Source organism: Echinops telfairi, unplaced genomic scaffold, assembly GCF_000313985.2.
Source record: "Echinops telfairi isolate 266 unplaced genomic scaffold, ASM31398v2 ScPeMD7_3533;HRSCAF=4204_0, whole genome shotgun sequence".
Lineage (NCBI taxonomy): Eukaryota > Metazoa > Chordata > Mammalia > Afrosoricida > Tenrecidae > Echinops > Echinops telfairi.
In genome coordinates, this window is record NW_022107431.1 from 51,305,640 (window position 1) to 51,315,609 (window position 9,970).

Genomic DNA, 9,970 nt, shown 5'->3' on the forward strand with positions numbered 1-9,970 from the left:
AGGCTTTTGAGCTTGATAATAAAATGTACTTGAAATTATTATCTGAAAATGTATTATACCAATACTGGAAGAAAAAAAAAGAAACCCAGTGTCCTCAAGTCAATTCCTACTCAGAGGGACCCTCGGGGGCCTACGAGAACTGCTCGGTAAGACGTATGAGTCTGCAAAGTTGTACAGGAGCAGTCCGCTCCCAGGAAATAGTTAAAACTTAATGTGATAGTTATTATTTGTTCCACACCTACTGCATGCTGAGTATGATGAAGGTAGGTTATATATACACACAAGTAAGTGCAATCACACAGTTATCACCGGAATTTGAAAGGGCGAAGAGTGTTACTACAGAGCAATTCCACACTGCGCCACTATAAATTGGAATTGACCACCCCCAGTAACAACAGATGAATTTTACATAATCTATGAAAGTTGTCTATGATTTAAAGTACATAGGTTTTAAAATTTGTTTGGAATAAATATTGGCTTTATGGAAATCCCTAATCCCTTTCCTTCCCAGCAGAAGCTCAGTGGTAAGGTTTCGGAAAGACGATGTAAACGAAGAAAAGAGAAAGGAGAATGCAGAAACACAAAGAGAAGATGAAGGAATTGGAGGAAGGCGGCACCAAAGAGCTATGGTGTGAGCTTCCTACTAGTTATATTTCAAAAGGTAGTTAACGGTTTAGTTAACTTGAAATGCCAATATTTACAGTGGGTTAAAATTACATCCTTGTAATGAACAAAACTTAGGATAGAATAAATTTATAAGTTAACTTAATGTTTTAGAAACTATGCAATTATTCAATTTATTTGGATAATGCACACAAATAAGTGTGAAGAGCACTCTAATCCGTAACTTTCAATTTCCCTTCCAGTTCTTAAATTCTGTGGTTTAAGGCACCTTTGTCAAAATATATTTAAGAATGCATAAACAAGACCTTTTTTTCACAGCTAGAAAATCTATATTTTGTATTTTCTTTGAATTCATATTTCCATTATACTGCTCCCATAAAGTTTTACTCTTACATAGTGTATCTCATACTTTTGTGTCTTTCATCAATCACTTACCATATTTATCTGTAACAAAAATATGTACATAGATGAAATTTTAGTTATTTTTATTTCTTTTGTTCATTGGGATTTCTGAAATAAAAAAAAAACATTAAGGTGTTAAAAATTTGTCCCAGATTGAGTTTCATGATAATTATTAGTGGAACCCAATGTATCAAGACAACATATTATTGCCCTAGGATAATTTTCAAGCATTACATCAGGACAATTATCTTAAGTCTTCTTAAAAAACAAACAAAAGCTTCACTAGTAAAGAATGCGTGCCTTGAGTATTGTGCTGTTTCAGAGCTCTATGAAATCAAAGTGACAACAGAACTTGAAAGTTTAAATGGCAAATTTGGGAGCAGTGCAAGTATGTGATTGAGGGAGGAGTAATTTGGAAAAAGAGAGCGAGGATGGTACATCTCTTGAAGAATGTAATCAATATCCCTGAATTTTTCACGTGGAAATTGTTGAATTGATGTATGTTCTGCTCTGCATTTTATCAATAACGAGTAAATTATTCTTAATATTATTAACACAAACATGTATTGCAGTCATACAAAAGTTACAGTAGGTCAAACACAACAACACTATGATGAACTTTTACACTTATTAAATTATAATGCAAAGCACTAGTTTACGTAGTCCAAATAGACTAAATGTATCCTATGACGTCACATTGGTGCTGGTCTTCCACTCACAGGAGCTAGCTGGGTGAAAGATATGAACTTTTCAAGATTTTTAACATGAATTCTCAGTATGAAAACTGTGTGTCTGTATATAAATGGCTTAATGGTGACCTCAATTTCATTTTGTTACATATTTTAGTTTAAATGTTTAGGCCTATGGCAAACTGGTAAATTTAAATCTGGATACATTATCTAAATGTCCTATTAGTTCTAGGGTATTATAATGGAAAGAAGATTTTGTCTGGTCCCACATAGCTATTACACATAGTTTTTGTTTCCAAGAGAATTAACAAAATAAAATTGTTCATTCCACTCCGCGCCCCCCCCCACGCCCCTCTCTCTCTCTCACACACCACACACACACACACACACACACTCACACTGGAATGCTGACAAGCTTAATGTGAAAAAGTTGTCTTCTTGGTTCAAGTGAATGCAAGAAGACACTATGAAGTTCATCATTGTTTCTGAAGGGATTCCCACTATCTTGCATCTCGTACCAATCACTAAATAACACAACTCTGAAAGTCATTAAAAGCAGATGGTTCATGAAAAGAATTTGTTCTCTTGTTACCAAAGATAGGCCAATCTCCCACATGTAGCTCAGGAAAAAAAGAGTTCTCCCCAATGTGGTCAAGGTCATCACAGGACAGACCCCAAAGTCCTGTCATCCTTGTATTCCTTGAGAAGCTCTTAAGTCCTCAGATAGTTCAATTTCAAACAGACCATAAATATAATCATTCATATAATACATGAAAACTGGTTCATCATTCCAGGATTTTTTTCTATTCCAGAGTGAAATTTATCATTTTCAACAACTTTCTTTGCAATGATATTAACTGCAATTGTAAATGCCAAAGACCCATAATAGCTACCAGGGTCTGAGTTTATCTTAATGCCAGATCCTTCAGGAAAGTAGACATCCAACAAAGAGCTGCTAACATGTTTAACTTCTTCCGACTGAAATTCAGTTCCTGTGAAATCTCTACCAATATGCAACATGTTCATCATGAAGCCACGTTTTCCAGCCATACCAACACACATGGAGCATCAGATAGAGCATGCACATGCACTTGGAATTCTTTGCAAGCACTCAAAACATTTAAGCCCAGTAATTTGCATAGTAGGCCTCTTGGCCTCCAATATTATCTTCTGTACCAATATGTAGTAAGACTGGCACGTGGATAATTACATGCAATTTTCTTGAGTTTAATATCATAGTCATATGTTATATTCACGCCATCATGCCATCTTTTGCTGCATATTTATTGGAGACATTTGCTTTCAGGGACTTCTAGGAATACTATTTTCTGGAGATGCACCAATTTCTTGCACTAAAACCATTTCATTCTCACTGGAACAAACAAACCTAATTCCAAGAGCTGCCACAATCTCTGGTACAGGCGAGCGGACTTGCACTTCACCATGTAGAAGAGCTTCATCTGGATCACGGCATTCTTCCATCGACTGTTTCTTCCCCACTTTCCTAAGGTCTATCACAGAGAGTGCGCTTTGCTGGTTTTCTGTCAGGGTGCACTCATCAACCAGTTATCAATAACATTTCCAGGCGTTGTCCCTTCATCTTCCAGCAGGCACATGGAATACTTTGCATTGTCGATAAATCCTTTAGAGGTAGGCCAATTCGACAAGAGTCATTGCGTTTGGTAGATTAGAAAATGTTAGGCAATTTCTCTTCTCTGATCATATTAGGTTCATTGTTGAAAACCCCCTTACTGCTTCTGCTGAACTTATAGAAACTGCTTTAACAATATTTTTGGCTCTTTGAACATTTTTAAGAATTACGTAATTCACTCATAGTGGCTCATGGGAATTTGGGGCCTAACACAAATCTGAAATGAAAGACAGTGTGTCACCCTCTGGTTGTCTGACACTTTTTATGTGATATGTTTGTTTACTGCAGTAACAAATGCAAGGGAATAAAAATGTATTATTTCATCAAAATCATAATGAGTTTTATGAAATTCATTAATAAATACTACAGGTATAGTTCTGTTTATTTTTTTATACCTGTGGATGGAATGAACATTATTATAGGTGCTTAGAATCTGCTGTTGTGCAGATGAAAATAAGAAAGAGTAAGGGATGTAAATTTGAGATTTCCATATTGGGCTACTACTGCCCAGCTACCCATCTTAGTTAGAACCCTGATTATAAATGCCATTGTAACAACTAGTTCACCAAAATCAACATCTACAAAAAACTATTGTAGTTTGGTTTTCCCAGGCTGGTGCAAACGGGCTGAAATACCCAAGGTAACCTGGTCCACAGGCTCTGGGAACCTCCTGTGGTGGGGTGGGGGGGTTTGCGGTGCCACTGAGCAGCAGTGTTATGGTGGCCAATGACAGAAATTTTATGGATAGAGAGGTAGAGCTAGAGATAGCTTACTGAAAGATAGGTGGTTTCAACCTACCAGACATTCCGTATTAGAACGATGAAGCTGTGTGCTCTCTGATGTTTGAGTCTGGGAAACTCTAAAAAGCCCTACAGGGTCACTGAGTCCGATCAACTGGATGGCAATGGATTTGGTTTGGAGTAATTGACATTACACAATTATTTGAAGTCCTTCCAAGTTATGTGCCAAAAATTCATTTAGTGTTATATTATACACATATTTCAAATAATCTATCAGCTGATAATTCAATTAAGTTCCCTTCAATTTTTATTGTAATTTGCAAAAAGATTTGCCACCATGTCATTAAAATTTTCTTTTCAAGTTTATAGGAAGCATATCAAGACAGTTTTTTACTGAGGCTTATTCAATAGCTATTACTAATTTCAATGCACGTTTACCAATAAAACACTCTTTTTGTGTAGTTAAAATATGCTATCATTCAAATCATGAAACTAAAGAATTAGCTAACTTACAAGAAGTGTTTAACATTTAAAGATTTTACAGTCAGACCTCATGTCAAACCAATCAACCAAATCAGATTTATTGCCTGTCAAGAAAAGTCAGACTTCATTTCTCAGTCCAAAATCATGTTAATTTGTGTCTATATGAAAGGCACTTACATATAAATTCTAATTCTAAGATAGGTAGTCATAGAACAAAGTCCTGCTGAGATATTATTTCTTGAATGGAATACAATAATTTTGGAGTCATGTAAGTGATAGGAATCTTGGGTGAAAGTATGTAATGTTGCATAACAGAGAAGGAAAGATATTAGTCCTTGTGAATTGTACATCTAGATTTTATAGAAGTTGGGTGTAATTGCTTGGGCTCTCTCACTACCATCAAGTTGATGCCAAATCATAGGGTTCTATAGATAATCAAATCCAGTGACAAGCACATATATGGAAACAAAGGATATGACTTGGTTGGACCCTCAAATAAAGTCAGATCTTAATCTTATGCTAATTCTGTCCTTTATTGTAGTAAAAAGCACCCTCCAAAATGGAATTATAGCCACAGGCGTAGTGTGAAGCATTAGAATACATCACACAAGGAATGATGGCCATACTAATTGACTATACCTCACTTCTAGTGTGTGGGATTTACCTCCAATCATTTGAACACTTTAAAACCTGAATATATCACAGAAATTTCTTTGAAGTAAGTTTGAATATTTTGATAGTCAAACCTTATGTATTTGTGTGTGGGGGGTGTATGTGTATACCCACACACACATGAGAGAGAGAGAGAGAGAGAGAGAGAGAGAGAGAGAGAGAGAGAGAGAGAGAGAGAGATTTATATCAAGGAAATGGCTCACAGCATTGTATAGAAGTGGGCAAACATACCAACAGGGAATAATCTGAAATGGGCAGGTGACTACAGATGGATGAATCCAAGTTCAGGAGATCCGATGGCAGGCCATATTGCTCCTGATTGGATAACCCTTGGGATTGGCAGGTAATATGGTGGGCTATTGATTCAAGTCTAAAGAACCAGAGGTAGATGACCTAGATGCACACTCCAGACCTAGCTAAAAGCAACCAAGTTTTTCCAGTGTCAATTTATATAGAAGTAGGCCACATAACCCTAGCCACCTTCCTTTCCATTGGATCAAGGATTGCATTCTATCCAAATTTTCTTACAACTACTTGGCTGGTTGTAGCTAATCCCATTATGGAGATGAATACACTGTATTAAGTCACATTATGGGGATTACTTGACCTTAAATGACAAACTCCACCACTTTGTCCATCAGCTTGTCTTACTGTGATGGTTTTTGTGCTGCTGTGATGCTGGAAGCTATGTTACCGATATTTCAAATGACAGTAGGGTCACCCAGTTTCCAGCAGAACTTCCAAACTAAGAGCAGACAGTGCAGAAGAAACCAGTGTCTACTTTGGAGGAAACAGACATTGAAAACCTTACGTGTAGCTTTGATGCACTGTCAGATTCTAATGCCACACGATGGGCCACTGGGTTGGAAGGGACTGAAATGAGAATAAGGAAGATCTGCTTTCTTGGAAGGAAGTTGACCCAAGTGATGTGAAGGAAGTAAAGCCTGTGGGAGTGGAGTCTTCGGGATGTCCATTTCCTGATGGAGCAGGACTCAAAGTAAGAACAAACAGCTGCAAAAATAGGTTCATGATTTGAACTTGAAATGTGTGCAGTATGAATCCAGGAATATTTGTAGTCATAAAATGAAATGGAATGCCTAAAGATGCTAGGCATTAGTGTGCTGTAATAGACTGACATTGACCATTTTGAATCAGAAAATCTCATGATTTACTATGCTTGGAATAACACACTCAAGGTAATAGTGTTGCATTCGTTGTAAAAAAAATGGACATTTCATAATGAATCTTGAAGTGAAATGCTGTTTGATAGGATATAGCTCTATCTGCCTTTAAAGAAATACAATCAATAAAACTATCATTCACATTTATGTACTGATCACAAAAGCTAGTGATGAAGAAATTGAAGAATGATACAAACGTCTTCATCCTGAAATCGATCAAACAGGCAACCAAGTTGCAGTGACTACAGTGCAAAGGTTGGCAACAAAAAGGAAGGAGGAGAAGTTGGAAAATCTAGACGTGGTGATCAAAATGAAGCTGGGTGTCACATGATAGAATTTGGCAACACCAAGGACTTGTTCATAGCAAATACCTATTTTCCAACAACACAAAAGGCAGCTATTCAGATGAGTTTCCCCATATGCACACAGAAAGCAAATTGACTATCTTGGGAAGAGATACTGGAAAAGTTCAATGTTAGCAGCTAAAACCAGGATAGGGGCTGACTGTGGAACACACTATCAATTGCTCATTAGAAGTTCAGATTAAAGATGAAGAAAATGAAAACAAGGCCATGAGAGCTAAAATATGACTTTTATCTATCACACCTGAATTTTGAGAAGATTGAAAGAACAAATTTGATTCATTGAACACTAATGATAGAAGGCCTGATGAATTGTGGGAAGACAACAAGCACATCATTCATGAAGAAAGCAAAAGGCCATTGAAAAGAGAGAAAATATCAAAATGAATGTCCGAAAAGACACTGAAACTTGATGCTAATCAGAGAAATTAAAGCAAATGGAAGAACTGATGAAGTCAGAGAGCTGAATAGAAAATTTCAAAAAGCAGCTCAAAAGACGAAGTTACATTTTATAATGAAATGTGTCATACAGAGAGTTAGAAAACCAAATAGGAAGAACATATCCAACACATCTTCAACTGAAATAACTTAAAAAATTTAAGCCTCGAGTTGCAATATTGAAAGATTCTGTGGGAAAAATAGTGAGTTTTGTAGGAAACATCACAAGAAGGTTGGGAAGACTACACAAAGCCACTGCTCCAAACAGGACTGGCTGTCGGTCCACCCTTTCAGGAAGCAGCATAAAAACAAGAACCAATGGTGCTGAAGGCAGAAGGAGAAGATGCACTGAAAATATTAGCCTAAAACAAAATTCCAGGAATCGAGGATCAACTGAATAGTTCAACAGCTGGTAAGCAGTGGAGGCATGTACTCATCTATGCCAGAACACTTGGAAGACAGCTATTGGCCAAATGACTGAAAGAGATCCATATCTGTGCCCATTCCAAAGAAAGATGGCACACAAAATGCTAAAATTGTACATCAATATTATTGATATCACAATCAACTAAAATTTACCTCAATACCATCCAACAATGGTTGCAACTAAGTATTGAGAGAATTGTCAGAGATTCAGTTCAGATCAAATTCAAAAGAGGAACAAAGTATGTCATTGCTGCTGTCAGCAGGACCCTGAGCTACCGGGAAATACAAGAAAGATGTTTACTTGGGTTTAATGACTATGCCAAGGCATCTGTCTGTGTGGATCATAACAAATACGGATAACCTTGAGAAGAATGGGAATTCCAGACCACTTCATTGTGCTTCTGAGGAATTCGTACGTGGATCAAGAAGCAGTTGTGCAAAAAAAACAACAACAAGGAATAAAGCAGGGTTTAAAGTCAGGAATGGTGTATGCCAGGATGCTATCTGCTCATAGCTTTTGAAACTGTATGCTGAGCAAAGAACCAGAGAAGCTGATTTATATGAAGAAGAGTGTGGCATTAGATTGGAGGAAGGCTTATTAACAACCTGTGATATGCAGATGATGCAACCTGGCTTGGTGAAAGTGAAGAAGACTTGAAGCACTTGCTGATGAAGATCAAGTACAGCCTTCAGCATGGATTAGAACTCAATGTCAATGTCATCTCATCTGGCTGAAGAGTATGGACAGAGCATTAGGTGGGTTGACTCTCCGGCCCCTGGAGGAAAAGCTCAGGGAGACGTATATTTGAGAGGCTGAGAGCCAGAGGGAGATTTGGCTCCTGGCTGAGGAGACCAATGACTGTATAATTACTAATTGCTGGTTCTGACTTTTGGTAACCTGTTAACTTCCGTAACAAACTTCCCTTAAACATGACTATTGCCTGTGAGTTCTGCATGGCCGCTGCAACACATCAGACCCTGCAGAGATGGAGAGTGGTGTGGGAGCAGCAGTTGATGTTGGGATCAGTACAGAGGGAAGGCTTGTCTTTCTCCTGCCTCGTAGCAATAAGGACGTCAGAGGAGGTCCGATATGTCCAGTCACATTCCATACCATTCGTTACAAAATGAGTGGCACAAGAATTCCTCTCAAGATAGGCAAAGGCTAGAGAGAGTAGACAGTTATAGAAGGTGCTACAGAGAGCAAGGGTATAACATGAATGAGAGACACGCCCACTTCCATCAAATGCTGTATTACTTGAGATTCTAGATATATCTCGCCATTACATTTCCCCCCACATATTCAAGAGAAAGACTATGTATTTACAAACAGGAAAAAACAATTAAAACTTGAAGTGCATGATGAAACAATAAAAGGCACTAATCTTTTTTCTATACAAAATCATGTTCATTTCAATTCAATTACCCCGTAGTTTATTGAAGAGACAAAATACAATAGCAAAATTTCTATCAGTAATACTTAGGAGACTTAAATTACAATAGCAGAATTGGGAGGTACCACTTAGTAAAAGCCAAATAATTTTCTTATACAAAAGAAAATAATAGATGTCAAAACTTGGCTGTTGAAATGCTAGATGTCATTGCTAGCAGCTTGCTAGCACTAGAAGTAATCATAAACCATTGAGTGATGAAAAGCTTCTTTCTCTCATTCCATAGGATCTGTAGACTCTCTAGGAATAAACCACAGGGAACCAGATCTTAGCTCAAGAGAAAATGTATTTCTTCAAAGTATCCATTGGTCCAAACTTGACCCATCATTTTAACTGTCTATCTTGGAGGGAAGAGGAGGAACTGAGTCTGAAGGAGGAGCATCATCAGATCTAAAGAGTACTGGAGGGTGGTTTTGGGACTTGAATATAAGTTTCTTTGAATACCTTGTCGGTTTTCACTAATTAGCACACTAACAATGTGGGAGATCTCAGGAGACAGTATATGGAGATAGATGTGGAAGCATGCAGGGCAATCAGAGATGAGAGTAGGAATTTGAATAGAGAAGGAATTACTCTTCATAACTTCTTCCCTGTGAGTCAACATGACCTATTAGAGAAGCCAGCAGTGTGTGTGTGAGATTAAATTCTCTGATGTCAAAATTGACCATCTTGATCAAGATTTGGAGTCATGGGATAACTTGAGAGCTACCTCAATCATTGACAAAATATCTTTGTTTTGGGTGGGTTTTTTTGGCTCATTTTCATTCCTCCTGAAAAATCAGTTACATGTTTCATGGTTTTGAGAATTTGAGTAATTGCTGAATGCTATCATTCCCTTAAGTTGAAAACTATGT

At 37.4% G+C, this 9,970-nt stretch overlaps 1 pseudogene; it reads right to left on the bottom strand.

Annotated features, from left to right (window-relative positions):
* LOC101649171 overlaps positions 1-2,855 on the bottom strand; it is an 11,029-nt pseudogene extending 8,174 nt beyond the window's left edge.
* Between the last annotated feature and the right edge of the window lie 7,115 nt (positions 2,856-9,970).